At 37.9% G+C, this 21,734-nt stretch overlaps 1 protein-coding gene across 2 annotated transcripts in view; it reads left to right on the top strand.

Annotated features, from left to right (window-relative positions):
* Window positions 1–21,734, top strand: part of Pcdh15 (protocadherin related 15) — a 1,295,283-nt gene that overhangs the window by 505,812 nt on the left and 767,737 nt on the right. For both annotated transcript variants that reach the window (XM_040732064.1, XM_040732063.1), the window contains one exon: window positions 11,267–11,315. The gene's annotated coding sequence lies outside the window, so the exon portion shown is untranslated. The remainder of the gene's footprint in view (window positions 1–11,266; window positions 11,316–21,734) is intronic.

Genomic DNA, 21,734 nt, shown 5'->3' with positions numbered 1-21,734 from the left:
ATTTATAATTGGTGGAAATCAATTTCAGCTTGCCATGTGAATATCAAAGTTATAATGAGTTGCACTCCCTTTTGTGCTTTTATGCAGATGGATATGAAATTCTGATGGATGTGTATTTTTAATGGATTAGAGTTATATAAATGGACAAAAGTTACTTCTCTAACTTTTTCAAACGCTTGATATTTAGTTTTAATATATTAAAATAATGTATTCTAAAATAGCTGATAGAGTTTCCAAAGACACTATCAAATATATAAAAGACTACAATGTAGAAGCATTTTCTCAATTGAAATTCTCTCTTTGCCGATTTGTCTACATTTGTGTTGAGTTGACAAAATGTGGCAACCCTACCTACCATTATCACCCTCTGTTTTGGATGTATAATGTCTCCAAATGTCTGTGCTCTGTCTAATGTGTCCAGATATTTATTATCAGTATAACAAGGAGAGGTCATGGTCTTTAAGGCCATGCATTTGCCACTGAGTAAGTGATGGAGATTATGTTAGGAATGTTGTTCCATTTGCTTAAGTTACAGTTTCTTTTGCTCATACTGAGGAATTTCATTGCAATATATATCCTGTTCCTGCCAAGAAGTGTTACTCTTATCTCTCATTCTTACCCTGGCAGACATCTATGAATATTTTCATTACTCTGTCCTTACTCAAATGAAAGAGAAGCAGAGTTAATTCACCAATATCTTGGTGGGAGTTATGGATGAGAGAGAGAGAGAGAGAGAGAGAGAGAGAGAGAGAGAGAGAGAGAGAGAGAGAGAGAGACTGAACTGTGTTGCATATGTTTAAATATCATATTCACTTAGTTTTGCTATCACCTGTTTTAGGTTCAGGCACTAGTTCAATTTGTATATTCAAATCATACAAATTTTCCAGGAAGCATGAAAATGATGGACCATGCTCATATTTGTTGAGACAGATTTTTTTAGTAGAATTGGGCAACAAGTATACCTGAGTAATACATTAGACATACACAAGTAATAAAGGAACACGCTGGATAAACATCCCAATTTGTACAAACACACATAGTATAGCTTGTTAAAGATGTAAGGGTAATGTACATCAGACTGTTATCTTTTGAAGAAGATACAATTCAAAGCAAAACATGTAGTAACTTTTCAAATCTCAAATTAAAGGAAGAGATACAAAGCCGAAGGGGCAATGCTCTATGGTTCCACTTTGCTTTTATCTTTAATTTTAGAGTGTGAAATTACTTTCTTGACATGTATTGAATTCAATAAAAGCAATATACTGAGGACCTTGATGTCTTGTTAAAAGAAATAGAACAATGTCATGATAAGAACCAGGCTAAAGATAGCCTCCAAAAAGATAGCTGTTACTTGTGCTGCAGTAGAGATGATTCTGCACTAGGAAGACCACACTGAGAGTGACCAGCCTGGCACTGCTACTGTGTATCCTGGCTGGGCAACTGCTGTGTTATCGGTGATGGGAGAGATGCCACTCAATCTTCTGACACACTAACTCTATTGTTTAAATAACTGCTGAAAATGGCCCTGACTCCAGATCCCATGGTTTATGTAGAAATGGTTTTTCCAGTACCTGTATTTTGTCCTATTTCTATTTTTCATATTTTATTTTATTTTGCAGTCACAAAGAAAGTTCATCCTATGTAGGCAAATACCACAAGGGAAAACAAAGATAGTGTCTAGATAATATGCTTGGGAAGTCTGAATAGACAGATATTAGGTGAATATTTGTAAATTCGGGAACACACACATATAAGTTTCACAATATAGTGAGGAGGGCTTTGCAACCTCTACTCTAAAAAAGCATCATGGCTGGTATTTTACTCCCACAGAAGCCATGGTTCTGTTTTTTGGTGATGGAATGTGGAATGACTTCCCACACAAGACTTACTTTCTTGTTCATATCACTGTGGTGAGTTCCTTTGATCTCTCTCTCTCTCTCTCTCTCTCTCTCTCTCTCTCTCTCTCTCTCTCTCTCTCTCTCTCTCTCTCTCTCTCTCTCCTCATTCATAACACCCACCATGATGTTGGTGAATGCACTCTGCTTCTCCTTCATTTGAATAATGAAAATATTCATAGATGTCTGCCAGGGTAAGAATGAGAGATAAGAGTAACACTTCTTGAGAGCTTGTTTGGAGGTTCTAGCAGGGGAGCGCAGCTACTCGTATACCCTTGACCGAAGACCGGTCCTCCTCTATTGGGGAAAGTCTTCTTCTTCGACCAAGCGCAGCTTCGGGAGGGACGCACATGGAGCAGTGAGGGAGGAAGGGGACACCCGCCTAGCCTGCCAGATCAGCTGAATCAACCCTGGCGATCAATGGGGTGACAGATGTCGCAGCCAATCCAGAAGCCTTCATCCTGTGACTGATGGAAGCAGAGGCAAACACACAATCACTGAACTGAACCCAAGGAACCCAGTGACAGAGAGAAAGGAGTGATGAGCAAATTGGCAAAGAATGGGCTGGCAAAACCAGCAGAGACAGCTGATCTGAACAGGGGAGAGCTCTTGGACTCCAGACTGACAGTGGGGAGGCCAGCATGGGACTGATCTGGACCCCCCAAATGTGAGTGTCAGCGAGAAGGCCTGGGCAACCTATGGGGCCCTGAGCTGTCGATCAGTGTCTATCCCTGGTATAAAAACAGTCTTCGTGTGCCTATAGCACAAAGAGGGATGCTCTCTCAGCCTGGACTCTTAGGGGAGTGCCTGGACCCTACCCAGAGTAAAATGACAGACTCTAGATATCCCCTATGTGGAAGGATTTGGCAATAGGGTGGGAGGGTGGGGGGGAAGGGGAGTGCGGGAGGAGGGGACTGAGAGGGAACTGGGATTGACATGTAAAACAAGCTATTTAAAATTAAAATAAAAAATGATAAAAAAAACAACAAAAAAAGAGTAACACTTCTTGGCAGGAACAGGATATATATTGCAATGAAATTCCTCAGTATGAACAAAAGAAACTGTAACTTAAGCAAATGGAACAACATTCCTAACATAATCTCCATCACTTACTCAGTGGCAAATGCATGGCCTTAAAGACCATGACCTCTCCTTGTTATACTGATAATAAATATCTGGACACATTAGACAGAGCACAGACATTTGGAGACATTATACATCTAAAACAGAGGGTGATAATGGTAGGTAGGGTTGCCACATTTTGTCAACTCAACACAAATGTAGACAAATCTGTGAAAAGAGAATTTTAATTGAGAAAATGCATCTACACAATCGACCTGCAATATGTCTGGGGGTAGTGTCTTGATTAATGATTGGCAGGAGTGGACAACCCATGGGAGTTCAGGATGGACCCTCACACACACAGGTGGTCCTGAGTTGTATAAGGGAGCAAATGGAGAAACTCATGGCAAACAAGCCAGTAAGCACCCTTCATCCACAGCTCTGCTTCAGTGCCTACTTACAGATTCCCAATTCAAGGACCTGCTCTAAACTGCCTTCAGCGATGGAGCGTTACCTTAGTTATAAGCTGAGATTAACCTTTCCCTTCCCCAAGTTGCATTTGATTATGGTCTTTGTCACAGCAATAGAATCCCTAGCAAAAACACAGAAACCAAAACCCTCGACTGGAGTCAGATGCCTCTGATGGCAAGACCATCTGCCCATCTAGTTTGTGGTAATTGTGTTTTAGTTCCTTGAAATACAATAACAAAAAAACCACTTGTATATTCTTTCTTTTATGCTGCACCATGAGATATGAAATATTTAAGGTCAATTAGCCACTCAGTAGCAAGATAGAAGACATAAGCAATTACTATGCTATGGCAGACAGAAGAAGTTTTCAGTGGCTTGCTTTCCTTATGTTCAACCATCAGTTGACTGTGTGACTGTTCTTCTAACAGCTGGATGGAGAACATTTGCTCTCATATTGACAAAAATATTTGAATTAGATTTTATCACCAGGAACATTTGGTAAATATTATTAGTAATTACATGAAGAGTTTCAGATCTGTCATTATGAAATCATGGCTGATGAGAAAAAAAAAACTTTTCCAATGTTAATTATTTTCTAAGTATGTTTTATGCAATTTATTCCAGAAGATTTTTGATAGTAAAATATTTCACTTTTGGTCAAACTAGTGTCTGGGCCATACCTTTACTCTGCCAAAATTATGAATCTGCAAATGACAATGGGCCATGGCCTGGTCACGGGGAAGGATCTGAGGATGCCCAGGTCTTGAGGATAACACTCTCTTCTGTCCTTTTACAGGACACATGATGATGAATGTTTGTCTCTATTGAGCCAAGATGACTCTAGTGGGGTGCCTTGATGTCCCACCGACAGACTATACTAAACAGTGGTCTGTGACACCCTGAGAGTCCGAATTCAGACAACAGGATACTTCTCAGACTGAGAGAGAGAGAGAGAACATGGAATGTTTTTCAAAGGAGGCTTTCACTTGGATTTTAGGCTACTTTTCTAATTCACCTATAAAGACTATGAGTGTGGGGAAACCTTCTCAAAGGTAGGAGGTCAGCATCTGATCTCAGAAGACTGCCGTGGGGCTCATTTTATGCCTATCCCATCATGGTAGGGAAGAGACAAGCTGTCTTCCTGTGTCTGGGGCTCTTACACTGTTTCTACTCTTCTCCTGCTGATTTCAAGCCCCTCTCACACTACCTCACCTGGAAATGAATCTGTTATTTGTGGAGGAAGCAGTTGGGCAGTGGAGGAATATCATAGAAGTTGGGTGCTGATTTCTCAGGCCATGCACTAAATATTGCAAGTAGACAGAAACCACAATGTCAGTGCTCATGGTAGGCTGGCCTTTACATACAATTCACCATTAGGTTTAGAGAGTCCAGGGTAGCATTGACCCTGTATTAGATACCAAATTCAGATTTTTTTTGTTTTCATAATCTCTTAAACAACTGCAGAGTTATGTGGTGCCCAGTACCTTCTTAATTCCTTAGTTATGAGATAAAAGTCAGGTAGGTTGATTTAGTTTTCTTGATATTGAAATGTATTTGAATAGTCTTTAACATATTGAGAATGAGTAACAGGGTCTTTAGATTAATTTGATTTAATTTTTAATCAAATTAAACTTTAATATGCACCATATCATATAAAATGATGAAACTGACTGTAAATTTGTGTCATGATTCATTTGCCGTCCATGAATGTTTATTAAAAAATAAATTAAGCACCACTAGACAGGAATACCAGACAGAAACTCAACAAAGAAGCCAAGGGTTTAATAGAAGTTATGACCCAATTGGGATTAACAGACATCTATAGAACATTCCATCCACATATAAATGAATATACCTTCTTCATGCCACCACATGGAACCTTCTCAAAAATCGGCCACATACTTGGCAACATATCAAACCTCAGCAGGTTAAAAAAAATTGGAATAACTCTATGCATCTTATCAGACCACCATGTGTTAAAATTAGAATTCGACAACAACACAAATTGCAGAAAACCTACAAACTCGTGGAAATTGAATAATACACAATGGCACAATTCCTGGATCAAAGAAGAAATATAAAAAGAAATTAAAGACTTCCTAGAATTCAATGAGAATGAAGACACAACATAAACAAACCTATGGGACACTTTGAAAGCAGTGCTACAGGGGAAAGTTCATACCACTAAGTGTCCACATGGAGAAACTGGAGATTAGTTATACTAGAGAATTAACAGCACAGCTGAAAGCTCTAGAACACAAGGAAGCAAACTCGCCCAGGAGGAGTAGACTCCAGGAAATAATCAAATTGGAGGTTAAATCAATAAAGTAGAAACTAGGAAAACAATACAAAGAATCAATGCAACTAAGAGTTCGTTCTTTGAGAAAATCAACAAGATAGACAAACCTTTGTCCAAACTTACCAAACAGTAGGGAGTGAACATGCAAATTAACAAAATCAGAAAGGAAAAGGGGGACATAACAAAGGATGCGGAGGAAATTCAGAGAATCATCAGGTCATATTTTGAAAACCTGTACTCTACAAAATTTGAAAATTTAAAGGAAATGGACAATTTTCTGGATAGCTATCAGTTGCCAAAATTAAATCAAGAACAGATAAGCAATTTAAATAGAACTAAACCCCTATGGAAATAGAAATAGTCAGCAAAAGTCTCCCAACCAAAAAAAAAAACCCAGGTACAGATGGCCTCAGTGCAGAATTCTACCAGAAATTCAAAGAACAGCTTATACCAATTCTTCTCAAAGTATTCCACGCAATAGAAGCAGAAGGGTCTTTGCCAAACTCTTTCTACGAGGCTTCAAAATCCTTGATCCCCAAGCCACGCAAAGACACAACTAAGAAAGAGAACTTCAGAACAATATCCCTCATGAACATTGATGTAAAAATAATAAAATACTGGCAAATCGGATCCAAGAACACATCAAAACAATCATTCACCACGATCAAGCAGGTTTCATCCCAGGGAAGCAGGGATGGTTCAACATACAAAAATCAATCACAGTAATCCAGCATATAAACAAGCTGAAAAACAAAAATCACATGATCATCTCACTAGATGCTGAAAAAGCCTTTGACAAAATCCAACACTCCTTCATAATAAAGGTCTTGGAGAGATCTGGGATAACAGGAACATACTTAAACATAATAAAAGCTATATACAGTAAACCAACAGCCAACATCAAACTAAATGGACAGAAACTCAATGCAATTCATTTAAAATTGGGAAAAAGACAAGGCTGTCCACTTTCCCCATACCTTTTCAATATTGTATAAAGTTCTAGCTGGAGCCATCGACAACAAAATGAGATTAAGGGGATACAAATTGGAAAAGAAGAAGTCAAACTTTCACATTGTTCAGATTATATGATAGTTTACATAAATGACCCAAATACCTCTACCAGGGAACTCTTACAGCTGATTAACACCTTAAGCAAAGTGGTAGGCTACAAGATCAACTCAAGGAAACCAGTAGCCCTACTATATACAGATGATAAAATGGCTGAGAAAGAAATCAGAGAAAGTCAAGTTTTACAATTGCCACAAACAACATAAAATACCTTGGGGTAACCCTAACCAAACAAGTGAAAGACCTGTATCACAAGAACTTTGAATCTTTAAAGAAAGACGTTAAAGAAGCCCTCAGAAAATGGAAGATCCCCCATGCTTTTGGATAGGTAGGATCAATATAGTAAAATGGCAATCCTGCCAAAAGCAATCTACAGATTCAATGCAATCCCCATTAAAATCCCAGCACAATTCTTCACAGACCTTGAAAGAACAAAATCAATTTTGTATGGAAAAACAAAAGACCCAAGATAGGCGAAACAACCTTACTCAACAAAGTATTATCTGGAGGTATCACCATCCTCAACCACAAGCTCTATTATAGAGCTGTAGTACTGAAAACAGTTTGGTATGGGCACAAAAATAGACAGGTAGACCAATGGAATCAAATTGAACACAGTGATATTAATCCATGCATGTATGAACATCTGATCTTTGACAAAGAAGTTAAAAATATACAATGGAATAAAGAAAGCATCTTTAACAAATGGTGCTGGCATAACTGGATCCTAGCATGTAGAAGAATGTGGATCGATCCATGTCTATCGCCAGGCATAAAACTTAAGTCCAAATGGATCAAAGACCTCAACATAAATCCAGCCACACTGACCCTCTTAGAAGAGAAAGTGGGTGGTACCCTTGAACGAATTGGTACAGGAGACAGCTTCCTGAAGGTAACACCAGTAGCATAGACACTGAAGTCAACAATTAATAAATGGGACCTCCTGAAACTGAGAAGTTTCTGTAAGGCAAAGGACACAGTCAGCAAGACAAAAAGGCAGCCCACAGAATGGGATAAGATATTCACTAACCCCACATCTGACAGAGGGCTGATCTCCAAAATTTACAAAGAACTCAAGAAGCAAGTCTCCAAAACACCAAAGGATCCAATTAAAAAGTGGGCTAAAGTACTAAATAGAGAATTCTCAACAGAGGAGTTTAAAATGGCTGAGAGGCACTTGAGAAAGTGCCCAACATCCTTAGCCATCCAGGAAATGCAAATCAAAACAACTCTGAGATACCATCTGACTCCTGTCAGAATGGCTAAAATCAAAAACACCAATGAAAATTTATGCTGGAGAGGATGTGGTAAAAGGGGAACACTCGTCCACTGCTGGTGGGAGTGCCAACTTCAACAGCCACTTTGGAAATCAGTATGGAGATTCCTCAGAAAAATGGGAATAAACCTACCATAAGACCCAGCAACTCCACTCTTAGGCGTATATCTAAATGATGCCCATTCATACAACAAGGATGACTGTTCCACTATGTTCATAGCAGCATTATTTGTAATAGCCAGAACTTGGAAGCAACCTAGATGCCCCTCAACCAAAGAGTGGATAGAGAAAATGTGGGACATTTACACAATGGAGTACTATTCAGCAGAAAAAAGCAATGGAATCCTGAGATTCGTAGGCAAATGGATGACACTATAAGAAACCATCCTGAGTGAGGTAACTCAGTCACAAAAAGAGAAATATGGCATGTACTCTCTCATATATTGATTTTATACATAGATCTGGGGAGTGCCAGCCTACAATCCAATGGCCAGAGAGTCTGGGAAACAGAACCTTCATCCAATGGCTGATGGAAACAGAGGCAGACTTCCACAGCTAAACACTGAGCTGAACTCAAGATATCCAGTAACAGTTAGGGAGGACTGATGAGCAAATGGGTTAAGACTGGGCTGGTTTAACCTCCAAAAACAGCTGAACTGACAAGGGTTAGCTCTTGAATCCCAGACTGATGGCTGGGAATCCAGCATGGGACTGATCAAGACCCCCTGAATGAGGGTCAGTGCGGAGGCCTTGGTAATCTATCAAGCCTTGGGTAGTAGATCAGTGTTTATCCCAGATATACAAATGTACTTTGGACACCCATCCAACAATGAGAGATGCACTCCACCCTGGATTCCTTGGGGGGGGGGTCTAGGCCCTGCCCTGCATGAAATGACAGACTATGGACACCCCCATGGAGGACCTTACCCTCCCTGGGAAAATAAGGGGATATTGGAGGGTTGGTGGACAGGCATGGAAGGAGGGGAGGGAAAGAGAGAGGGACCTGGAATTGACATGTGAAGCAACCTTGTTTCTAATTTTAAATTTCAAAATACATTTTATTCTACTGGTGCATTTATGTTTTTAGAGGTGGTGGGAATGTTTGACTGTCAAGGACAATACAGAAGAAATCTATGGAGTATGAATTATCAAATATGTTTTGAGTAAATATAAAGGATATATCCCCTTTTGTTCTTTGGGAATTGCAGTCAGTTTAATTTACATCACTAATTTAGTTAAATTTGGGTAGGCTGAGCATGGAGTGGTGGACATAGGAGGGAATATGATCAAAATAGAATGTATGGAATTTTTTAAGAATCAATAAAAGAATCTTTCCTTGCAAGTTTTAAGAATTTATAAACTTTGTGTATCATAATGAAATATATAGGTAGAAGATGTGACAATTTTTGGCTAAAAAGCTCTACAACAATACAAATATAAGGCTATTGAATAATTTTTAATTGTGGGCTTGTTGGGTTCACAACTGAAATTCCAGCACTTTGAAGGGAGAGCTGAAGTGATTTCAGGGTCATGTTAGGCTGAGGAAGTGAAAGTGCAACCTTTCATATGGTGAATATGTAAAACTAGAAGTTTATTCTTGTCACCATTGATAGCTAAGGAGGAACTAAAGCTCCGGTGGATCACGCATGAACATTCACTTTGCATTCCTGTAATGAGTAATAAAATATGAAGAGCAATAAGTGTATAAAAATCCAAATATCTTATGGGAGAATAATTTGTGCCTAAGAATTTAGCATCATCTCAGTGCATTAGGATGCAGCTCTCTCCCCTTTTGGCTTCAGCTCATTCCACACATAAGTGTTACAAGTCCACAAGTGGCTATTTACAGAAGATTCATCAACTTAACTTCTCCCAAGGAATCATTTATTGAATGACAATCGTTCTTTCAATGACAGGATCTCATCTATTTCTTATCCTAAATGTACCACATGTCCTTAAACAGAACACTGACTTGCAGAAAACACCCTTCTCTCCCCAAACACCTGCTTGGTCCCCATACACCCTTCTGCCTCTATGATGACCTGGCTGCCTTTCTCCTAATCTCAGCATGATTGACTTGGCTTCCATGTTAACATCTGCAAACATACCTAGACCTACCTGCTTAATTTCATTTTCATATTTTTTTCTTAAAAACCCCATTCTACTCAAGTTATAGTTAAGTTTATAATATGAATGAACATGTATCACAATTTGTTTTGTATAGATGGAGGGCAATACATATTTTGGTGGTAAATGAGAGATGGAGTGTGTTGCATCCTCTAATGAATGTAGATACATAATAGTTTATGAGCAACAATAATGGGGCATAGCAGAATTATATATATATATGAGATGGAGTAACTGTCAAAAACAGAGAGTATGCAGCATTAATACCAAAAATTCCATCTCTTCTCAACAATATTGACTCACCTATCTTGTCCCAAAACCAAGGAAGCAAATTTTTCGAATATTTGAAATAGGGTGTTGGAGAAATGGCTCAGTGGTTAAGAGCATGAGTTGGGGTCCCAGCAGTGTTGCAGGTATCTCCCAACTGCTTGTACTACCAGCTCCAATGGATGTGATGCTTCTGGCCCCTGCAGGGACCTTCAGTCATGTGCATATTATCCACAGGCACGCATGCACATACATATAACTGAAATACTATGTAAAATAATGAATAGATGTGAGATTAACATTAAATAACCAAATTGATTGTTTGACTCAAAATGTATTTCTACCTTCTTTAAAAGATAACAGTCTGATGTACATTACCCTTACATCTTTAACAAGCTATACTATGTGTGTTTGTACAAATTGGGATGTTTATCCAGCATGTTCCTTTATTACTTGTGTATATCTAATGTATTACTCAGGTATAGTTGTTGTCCAATTCTACTAAAAAATCTGTCTCAACAAATATGAGCATGGTCCATCATTTCCATGCTTCCTGGAAAATTTGTATGATTTGAATATACAAATAGAACTAGTACCTGAACTTAAAAACAGGTGATAGCAAAACTAAGTGAATATGATATTTAAACATATGCAACACAGTTCAGTGTCTCTCTCGCTCTCTCTCTCTCTCTCTCTCTCACACACACACACACACACACACACACACACTCAGTTTCCTATTATTTCATGATTCTTCCAGTTTGCAAATGCCTGTGACTCAATGGTTTCTTTTGTTTATAGGAACTTGCACTGCCATGCTGTGAATGCACCCTCAAGCTCTACAAACAAGGTAGGGTCCTTTTTATTTCACATTTAGGGGAAAATTTCAAACTGCATTGGTTTTTAAATAGAAGATACATTTGCGTATTGCGTGTTGTCAAATATTTTTGGTTGTTATCCGATGATAACACTGAAAATACAATTAAGAATCACGTCAGCTTCTATTGTTCTTTTTTATATAAACTGTATGAAGCAAAGTAGAAATGTTTTCAGCAATGACTTTCTAGTGAAATGTCATATATCAACTGTGTTACAGTGGTTGATTGATAACCAACCTATCTGCCATCTATCATCTGAATATCATTTATCTATCATCAATAATCATCTATGTATTTATCACCTGTCTATCCATTCACATATCATTTAAGTAGCATCATTTTATCTTTTATTCATCATTTACCATTTATCTATCTTGCATGTATCATTTCTAAATCATATATTAATCATCTATTAATCCATCATTTATCATTGTCTGTCTGTATAATCTGTTTCTCCAGCAATATTATTTATCTTAAAACATCTATTATCTATACATCTATCACTTCTCTATCATGCATGTGTTTACCTACTATTTATTTGTCTGTCTACATTTATCCAAAAGAAAAGAAATGAGCCACATTATGAATTTCACAATGCTACAAAAAGCATATAAATCAAGGTGTCTTGTGTGTTGAGTTTAAAAATATGTCTCTTATATCTTTAAAGGTCTTAATCCTCAGTGTTTAATTTTCACCTAAATTGGGAAAATAATGACCTTTATGGAAATGAATTCGAATATTGCTTGACTACAAGTCCATGATATATTCTTTGCATATTTTTGTATATCATACATAGAAAAGCTTTAGGACAAAACATTTTGATACATGCATCTGCTTAACTGTGCTTTATTCCATATCTGCGGGGACTCATTCTGTCACAGTTCTCTTAGTTTTCTGCTTGAATGATTGTAAAAAAGAAAGGAAGAGAGAAAGCGAGCAGGTCCAAAATGCCACCTTGCAGGCCTTGGTGTTCAAGAGCACTGAAGGGGAGGGAGGCTTGTGATAGGCCTTACTTATTATAAATGAAAATTGGATCTATGTAGCCAAGTATCCCTTTTGCGTGGGAAGCTGGTTGCTTCTCACTCTAAATGAACCAAAGAGGACACATCGTGGCTCAGGATTTTAGTCATGCTTTTGTGAGTTAATTCACCTCAGAATGTTCTAGTAAGTAGACATCTAGTCAGAAGAATTTGGAACATTTTCAAGTTTTGAGCTTCCCAGCTGTTTCTCTCATATTCACATGTGGATTTGGAGGGGGGTTAGACATGAATGCTTTATGATTAAATCCCGAAATGAATATAGAAAAGCTAACTTCAAAGTTAAGTAAAAAGTAACTCTTTTGCATTATGCCAGTAGTTTTGTTTCTTTAAATTAATGTTCCATGCTGTTATACATTTTGGGGTTTATTCATCACCAATGTTACATATGTTTTTTTTACAAAATAAATAGGTATAATTAAAATAATCCCTTGACTAAGCTAATTCAATTTCTTGTGATATTTCCTTCAAAATAATAGAGACTATATATTCTCCCCACCCTTGAGTTAATGAATGACAAAAGAGAACAAATATATCTTTCATTAAAACACACATATACACAAAAGGAAAAATTTTATCAATAATTTTTACCTTATATGCCATCCTGGAGCCTTCATCCAGTAGCTGATGGAAGCAGACACACCCACAGCTAAATACTGAACTGAACACCTGGAATTCAATTGCAGAGACGGAGTAGTGATGAGCAAAGGGGTCAAGATCAGGCTGGTGAAACCCACAGAAACAGCTGACCTGAACAAAGGGGGAGCTCATAGACCCCAGACTGTTGGTGTGGGGGCAGGGATGGAGGGGAAGGAGAGAGAACTGGGATTGACATGTAAAACAAGCTTGTTTCTAATTTAAATTTAAAAAAAGGGAAAAATCCTTACCAAGGCAAGGAATGCATAGAGGCAGAGCTCTCTTCTCTATTGCATACATTCTAGATCATCAATTATAGAACTCTGCCAGTGGTGAAATTACTCAGATGTGGAACTTGTCCCCACCCTTTTAGGACATTGGCAGTGAACCAAAAGAAGACCACTTGACATTCAGCCCAAGACTCACTGTCCATCTTTTGTCATCTTCCAGCTGTGTACTCAAATGCCTCACTCTTTCCACTGCCTGAATGATGGCAGTGACATGGGCAATCCACAGATGTGTAAGGGAAAACCACAATGGAAATAAGCCCATGATTTCTTTGTGCTCAGCGCTGATTACTGACTGTCAGAAGAACAAGGAGCTGTGGCCACACACAAGCTGAGAACTCAGTCCCTGCCTTTGCTCTACCTTATCAGGACAGAATAGGGTAGACTCTGCTTATTTCTATTGTTCATTCTAATAATCTGCCCTTCTGTATCTATTTTTATGTATGTCCCATATTTAAAAGATAAAGGGATGCAATTCTGTTTTCTTATCTGCATACTTATTCATGATTCTGCTGTCAGAGTGATGAATATGTATAGATAGGCCACTGCAAGATAGCTTGAGAGTGATTGAGACAAGAAAATGACTAGTATTCTCACTAACTGGTAGTGTAAAAGAAATCTGGTTGGATTTGGTCTTCTCACCATTTAATCAGTGCATGTAGAATACTCTAAAATGTCTTCCTTTTCACCAGCAAGCCCAAAGGACCTTATCCATACATAAAAGCTTCCTATACTGCTGTTTTCATTTCTATGAATTTTTAAAATAGTATTCTTACTATATAGTCTGCCTTCATTTAGGTGTGATTTTTATTTCATTTATGGAATTTGGCTTCTAGATGTCCATTCCTTGTCTGGGTTTTAACACATAAAATAAGTTCACTAAATCCACTGTGGTTTTTATTATATACTGCAACATAAATAGTCCAAGGACAGTTATGTAAATTTCAGAATATTTTGGTTTTTCTTTTTCTTTGGGTGAATCAAAAATACATCTTGATTCAGTATTCTATTTTATGCTTTGTTATATCTTTACTTTTAAGTCTTGCATATCAATATTACCTTCACATTGGCTTAGGTTTCTCATAAAGTCGATGTCTGTGTTCAGCTCTAGGTCATCAGAGTCTTGTTAGTCTTGGAAGGAGCCTGTCATGTGAAGTCTTCTTAAGACAACATAGCCCACCTAAAATCTTTCCCACCCTTGTTGCATATGCCCCATAGTATCCCACTATTTTTGAATGTCTTATCAATACCTGCTTTGTGAATTCCCTTTATTTTCTAATACCAATGTGTTAGCATACCCTCTTTTGATGGGTTTCAACTTTCTAGTACGGGGAACTATATCTGTGTGACAGCAACACACAACACACCCAAACCAAATGTTGTGGGTACTGCCTACAAAGCCACATATGCATAATTTACCACTGGAATACTGTATGACATTCAATGCTATATAAGTGTTTTCCACAGTCAGAATATGGGGCTGACAGGAGAGGGTTGTCTGCTACAGGTAACAGCTGAAACACCAATGTACGGTTTGCAAATGGTTAACTTCTCTATGCAATCCTATATCAGAAGTTACCTGTTAAACTCCTGATATCACTATGTCTTTGCATCATATTTTGCTATTATAAATATAGATTATTATATTTTATACTTTTGGCGGGATGTTTACCTGTCATGTTATATAACAAAAGGAATATATCCTACCAATTTTTCGACATTGCTTAATCCAGCTTAGTCCTTAATCATAATCTTTACTATTTAGCTTTAGTTTTTATTAATATTTTTGTACTTTCAAACAGAAATGCATGCATATATACTTTCTCTCTCACACACACATACACACACACGTACACCCACACACACACACACACACACACACACACACACACACACACAGAGTCAACTTACACTGCTCAAATTCAAGTCACTTAATACTTTAAATCATTGCTGTCACTACTAGAAATAGAATTTAAGGTAGAGTTGCTTCCTTCAAACAATGAGTCGATTATCAATTACATTATACTTAAAAGACTTTACTGCAACATGTAATATTTGTAGATTCTATCATAGCCAGTGGCTGTTAAATTTCTCCTCTTGAGTGTGTGTTATGACACAGTGTCTAATTTCTTATGAAGTTTCAGTACTTTTCTGTCTTCATATAGACTACTTAGAAAATATATGCTTTATTTTCCATATCTATGTTCAGTGTTTTTCTAGGGTGGTTACATGTTAGAATGTTATTTTTTTATCAATCAATCAATTAATTAATTACTTAATTTTACACCTTTGCTGCAGTTCCCTCTCCCTTCTCTCCTCCCAAGCTATCCACCTCCCCTCCCCTCTGCTTCTCCCATATCTACTCTTCCATTCCTATTCAGAAAAGTGCAGGCCTCCCATGAATATCAACAAAACATGGCATATAAAGTTGTAGTAAGAATAAGCACCTTCCTTTGTATTAAGGCTTGACAAGACAAACCATTATGAGGAATAGGGTCCCAAAAGCTAGTAAAAGGATCAGAGACAGTCCCTGGTCCCACAAGAAGGCCAAGCTACAAAACTGTCACATATATTCAGAAGTCCTAGATCAGTAACATGTAGGCTCCACCGACACCCTTCAGCCCCTGCAGATGACTGTGTAATCTACTCCAGGGTTTCATGATGTAGATCCATTAAAGCCGATCTAATTCTTGTGTTTTTTTGTGTGATGTTTTTCCTCCCTACCGTCTGTGTTTCTATGCCATTAAATAGAAAATTCCAGGAAGAGATGGCTTTCATAGGACTTCTCATTAAGTTTCTCTGGAAATTCAATCCTTAAAATGTGATCTTCTTTAAATGAGGGATTTTTTTACATAATTATCTTTTTGTTTTCACTCTCAAATTGTCTTGTATTCTTTTCCTTTAGATCTCCTTCATCCATAGGTAGAATGTTCTACATCCATTTGTTACCATAGCAATATATTTTCTTTGCTTACTGGTTTGTTCTCTTCCGCTTTCTTTTTATTTCCAGGGAATTTTGTGTGCAGTCTTTACTGTATGTTGGGCACCCCCTTTCAATGCCATTTCCTGTGACTTGGAATTCTCCCATGTTTCCTTTCTGATCACATTATCCCTTATGAAGTCCCATATTCTTACAACTAGATCACAGTAACTTGCTGTCAAAATTAAGCATGAAAATGACTATGTATATATGTATGTATACATATACATATATGCATAAGCATATTATACATATTACCCAACATTACCTTGAGCCTCTTAATTTTATCACCTATTTGGAATCAACAGATAGATAAGCCACTCTAATTTAACTAACCAAATTGGCAGATGTCAGTCTTTCTTAGATTAAACCTAATTCAGTTTTCCATTGACCACTTTTGATGCTTCTTTTGCCTTCAAAAACCATTTCTGTATATAGGGGCCTGTGTACATTGTGCAAAAAAAGACCATAGCCCAATATGCCATTAGGAAAACCTCAAATTATTATAGAAGTTATACGGCATTAGGCCCTGCACTCTGTGTCTCTTCCTCCATGCGGTATGACTCTTCTACTTTTGGTCCATGCCATCAACCATGAGAGTCTCTGTGGCTTGCTATCTGGTTAGAGTGCAGTACTTTCCCACACTGAAATTATGTCTATGTGCCTGTGACAAATGAGGCATTTGTTATTACCTTCATATCTACCTGTCCCTGCTACAAAGACCTGTTCTGCTCCCTTCATTAGCTGTATGCTGGCTACAATAATATCTAGGAAATGTAAGGGCCCAAAACTCCTAGGTAAAAGTTAAAGTTTAGGGCATTGCTGTCTCTGACAGTAGCAACCCTAAGTATGACGAGGATTCCAAGGTTTTAGATCTACATGAAGTGTAAGACCAGGCACTGCCAACTGGTGGTGTCACCCTTGTTTGCATCTCTCCCTTCTCTGAGTGTTCTGTCTCTCTGAGTTTTGTCCCACTTAGAGACACCAAGCTTTTTCTTGCTCTCCACTCAGTCACTGGTGGTCATTCTTAAAATCTTAAGCAAACTTCTGGATAAGAACCCTACAGACTCAGTTGCATCAAGTGCGCAAACCAAATATCCTCTGTGACCTGACTCAAATTCAAGTGACTCACAGGTCCAGCCAGATACCTTAGTCCTTAGAAATTAAAAACTGTTATTCCTCCTCAGAGCCAGTGCTCCCTTTAGAATGTATCCCAGTGTCTTCCAGGTAGTCTGACAACCTAAGTGGATTAGGAAGGATGGTCCAGTACCCTGCAACATGAGAGCAACTTACAGTTTTCAATCACCCTTCGAATATTCTGAAGCGTTAGGAATGTATTTCTCTGTCATTGGATGTGCTGTGGTCTAGCTGACTAAGTCCTTCCAATGCAGAATAGCTCCCCTCACACAGTGTTTCTCCAAATCTGCCTCCTTCCTCCTTTTCATGGAAGGCAATGGTTTCACAGTATTCATATACAATTCAACAGATTACCCAGGTTAGGTTTCCTGTAGGTTTTTTTCTTCTTCTTCAGAGAAATAGGACAATTGTAGGTGCACATAATTTGAACATGCACTCGTGTAGTTGTAAGCTCCAAAATTATCTGGAAAGGTATGTCAGACCAACCAAAGTATGCTGTATAATAACACGGGTTATACAGATTTGTTCTGGCTAAATCCAAAAGTATTCATCATTGTGGGCTGCTTCTTACCTATTCCAGGGTCTCTTTGAATGCTCTCATCTTTAAATTTCCCAAGAACCTGTGAAAGCCAGACATGCCCTCTATGGGAGGTTTTCTCCCATTTTTGTATTAATCAGCAAAATTCCATGTAAGGTTCAGTTCACTGTTGCCATTCAGAGAGCTTGCATTATTATAAAACTCATTGAATTTCATGCTTTATTTAACATGTGTGTTTTGCTACTGCTTTGCTACTAGCTGCCTCCCCTAGAAAAGTTTACCACAGTAACATACCTTATCATTCTTGGATACTTCTGGTATTCTACTGACTCTTCCCGTATTTAAATATTTTTAGAGATTGGATGGTGTCTCTCTTGTAATTTACACATTTAAACCTTGTATCATGTTTCAAACTTATTTTCCCATAGGCAATGAAATTTTAAGTTTGAAATTCTTTACTAAAATGGATTAATTACAATTAATATTTAAAATTTCAAAGTGGAATCTTACTACCAAGCCTGGAGTCTGACTTCAATCCTGAATGTAGTATCGAATATATAGGCTTTTTTTTTATTCTTTGTATTCCGTCAGGCAAAATAGAAAGGAAAATGTTTTTACAAGGAGCATTTCCATTTTATCTGTCATTTAGTAAAATAAAGACACAAAAGTTGAATGACTTTTGCACAATGACCTTTACTTCAAGATACTGAGTGTTTTGGACCTGGAGTAAAAAGATGCTACTCTCCCTATGGATGTACCTTGAAACTTTAGGATACTCATTTTATTAATAAGTAGGAAATTATTGATTATCATTTTCTATTTTAAGTAGTATAAGGAAACTGGGGAGAATGGCTCAATGGTTAAGAGCACTTGCTGATTTTGCAAAAGCCTGGGTTCAGTTGCCAGCACACACACTGAGTGGCTCACAACCACTAGCTGCTACCATTCCTGGGGATGCAGTGCCCTCTTCTGGCCTCTGGGGGCATCTGCATGCATGCAGTGCTCAAACACACTCAGGCACACACAAGCAAATATTAAATATATAAAATCTTTAGAAAACTCCTAAGTATTCACTCAGTGAATTTAACATATTTAAAAGTAATCTGAATTTGTTTTATTTGCCTCTTGGAATTATCAGAAAAATTTTCTATGGCCCTTCATGATGGTAGATGATGAATGATTTTAGAAGCTGCTTCCATTTGGTCATCCTTATAGTGAAGGCAACCTGGGTGTAACTGCTGTGTGGTGAGTGTCTCACAGATTAAATTAACCACCGTGTTGCTTAGTTTTTCTCAACTTGACACAAGCCTGGTGGGGAGAGTCACAAATTAGAAATTACCTCCATCAGATGTGCCATGGGCATATCTGTGGGGCATTGTCTTGATTGCTGACTGATGTGTGAAGTCTGACCCAGACTACTATGAGTGGTCCCACCGGTGTAAGATGCACATATACTCCATTTGTCAGGCTAAGCAAGTCATGAGGTATAATAGAGTAAGCAGCATTCCTCCAGGGCCACTCCTTTGGTTCCTGCCTCCAGGTTCCTTGAAATCTTCTTGTCCTGGTTTCCCTTGATGCTGGTGTATAATTGTAAGAAGAAATAAACCCTTCCCTCTCTGGGCTGTTTTGGTTGAGGGTAGTTTATTAGAGCAACAGAAACTCCAACTTAAGATACTAGTCATCTAAAAGTCCTGCACAATAAGCATGTTTTGTCCTCCATGTATGAAGAAGTGCATTTGGACCTGGGCAGGATAGCTGTTGCTTCACAAACACCTGCCCACCTCAGGGATCATTACTCTCCAATTTTATTTTACTGGCAATTAACTGTTGTAATAGTAAAAAATATGGGAGGTATCAAGTTTTGAGAGTCATCAATTCTTTGACGAGTCAGATCACTGGTGCATGTTAGACATAACTGTAGTATTTTCCAATATAGGTTTATGCTAATACATAGGGCTCCATGAAGTAAATCACCACGAGTAACACAGCTTGTAAAGTCATCTCATGGAACATTTAACAAGACAGACCATGCTAGAATTGTAGTTCATGATGAAATTAAAATGATTCAAATCAGCATAATAATCAAAGAAAATGAGGCTACCAATTTGAGAGTTGGGGGAAATGGGAGGGATGGGAGAGAAAGGGACGTGCCAGGCTCTGGAGGGAGAAAAGGTAAGGAGAGAAGTGGTATAATAATATTTTAATTAAACATGTAAAACTAATGAATAAAACATAAAAAAATCAAATCAGACTAGAATATGAGTGGTATTATTTCCAAATCATACAGTTTCAGGGTGTGTGAGCAATCTCTTAAGATATGGAGATAAATTGAATCTGCAGTTTTCAAGAAAGATCTAAAGAAACACTTAAAATAGGCAGGTATGAAATGAAAACAAGAACCTGACAAGATGCTCACCACGGTCAAGGGAAGCAGCTTGGATCCATCTGGAGATTAGATGGAGCAGCTGTGGGTATGGCCTAAAACTATAAAACACAACTCATATCATGGAAGAAACAAGACCATCCAACTGGAGTGATCAAATGCAGTGACTTTGCCTATCGGGATTAGAAGTTTAGCAAAAGTTGAATTGATTTCAGAATGGCATAAAATACTCTTTGCCAATGGGCCTTCTGTTACGCTCACCCCTGTGAAGACAGGAAATGCTCATGGCTCTGCCTCTACACACTTTCTTTTCTTGCACAGGATCTTAGGAATTTTGCTCACAGACTCACATTCCAAACGAGACTGTGAGGCAAAGTACAACATGATTTTAAATGGAAATGGTTATACTCTTTTAAATATTTATTTTTCTTTTCAGTTTTGTGTCTGTGTACATGTGTGCAGGCCCCTCCAGAGACAAGATAAGGGTGTTTGATCCCTAGGTACTGGAGTAACATATACTTGTGAGTGGCTTGATAAGGGCAGTTGGAACTGGTGCCCAGTTGCTTACAAGAACAATATCTGACCTTAACCTGGGCCATTTCTCTAGCTTCAAAATGGATCACACATATAAAATTGAATGAATAAGGAGGAAAAGTTGCAGTTACTGAAATTATGTCATCTCAAGGCAGATGGGTTGCTGCCACAAACCTCCAAAATTGTCTAATAACCCTTGGGAGTCTTCTCAGGTCTAGAATTCTAGAAACATAAGTTTGATATTTTTCTTAAGTCAAATAATGCTTACTGAAAAAAGTCTTGGTTTTTCTCAACTTTAAAATAATAACTACAGCTTAAGGAAATTGTGTCAATAATGAAAAACATCATTACATTAAAAATAAAATAAAATATGAGCACTGTCTCCTTCTCTGAAGGGACAGACACTAAGCTGCTATTCTTGACTTTTCCATTTACTGCATTCATATCAGTTCCGTTTAACTTCACAACAGTGACCAATCTTGTAATCATGACATCAAAGACAGAGCTACATAATGCGTGTGTGTCATTGAACTGCAGTTTTGAACATAATTTAACATTAAATTTAACTAGAGTGGAGGAAGGAAAGGAGAGAGGAGGTTGTTTATGGGTATGTATGTGTTCATTTGCTGACTATGTTTACACAAAGTGATTCATCTCCATCCAGCCTGTAAAGTGTAGGAAATGTATGATTGAGACACTTGTAACTCTGTAATAAGAGATGCACAGCTGAAGAGGCCAGTAGGAAAACACACATAAACTCATACTTTATCAACAGTATACTGTCATTTGTTGAGCTGTTCTGGTTCATGAGATGTTTCATCAGAAGGAGAAACTCTTGTTTTACTTTATTTGCCCCCCA

This window comes from Mesocricetus auratus, unplaced genomic scaffold (assembly GCF_017639785.1).
Source record: "Mesocricetus auratus isolate SY011 unplaced genomic scaffold, BCM_Maur_2.0 Super-Scaffold_100027, whole genome shotgun sequence".
Lineage (NCBI taxonomy): Eukaryota > Metazoa > Chordata > Mammalia > Rodentia > Cricetidae > Mesocricetus > Mesocricetus auratus.
Note: the sequence above shows the minus strand (reverse complement) of the source record. Positions and strands in the feature narration are given on the sequence as shown.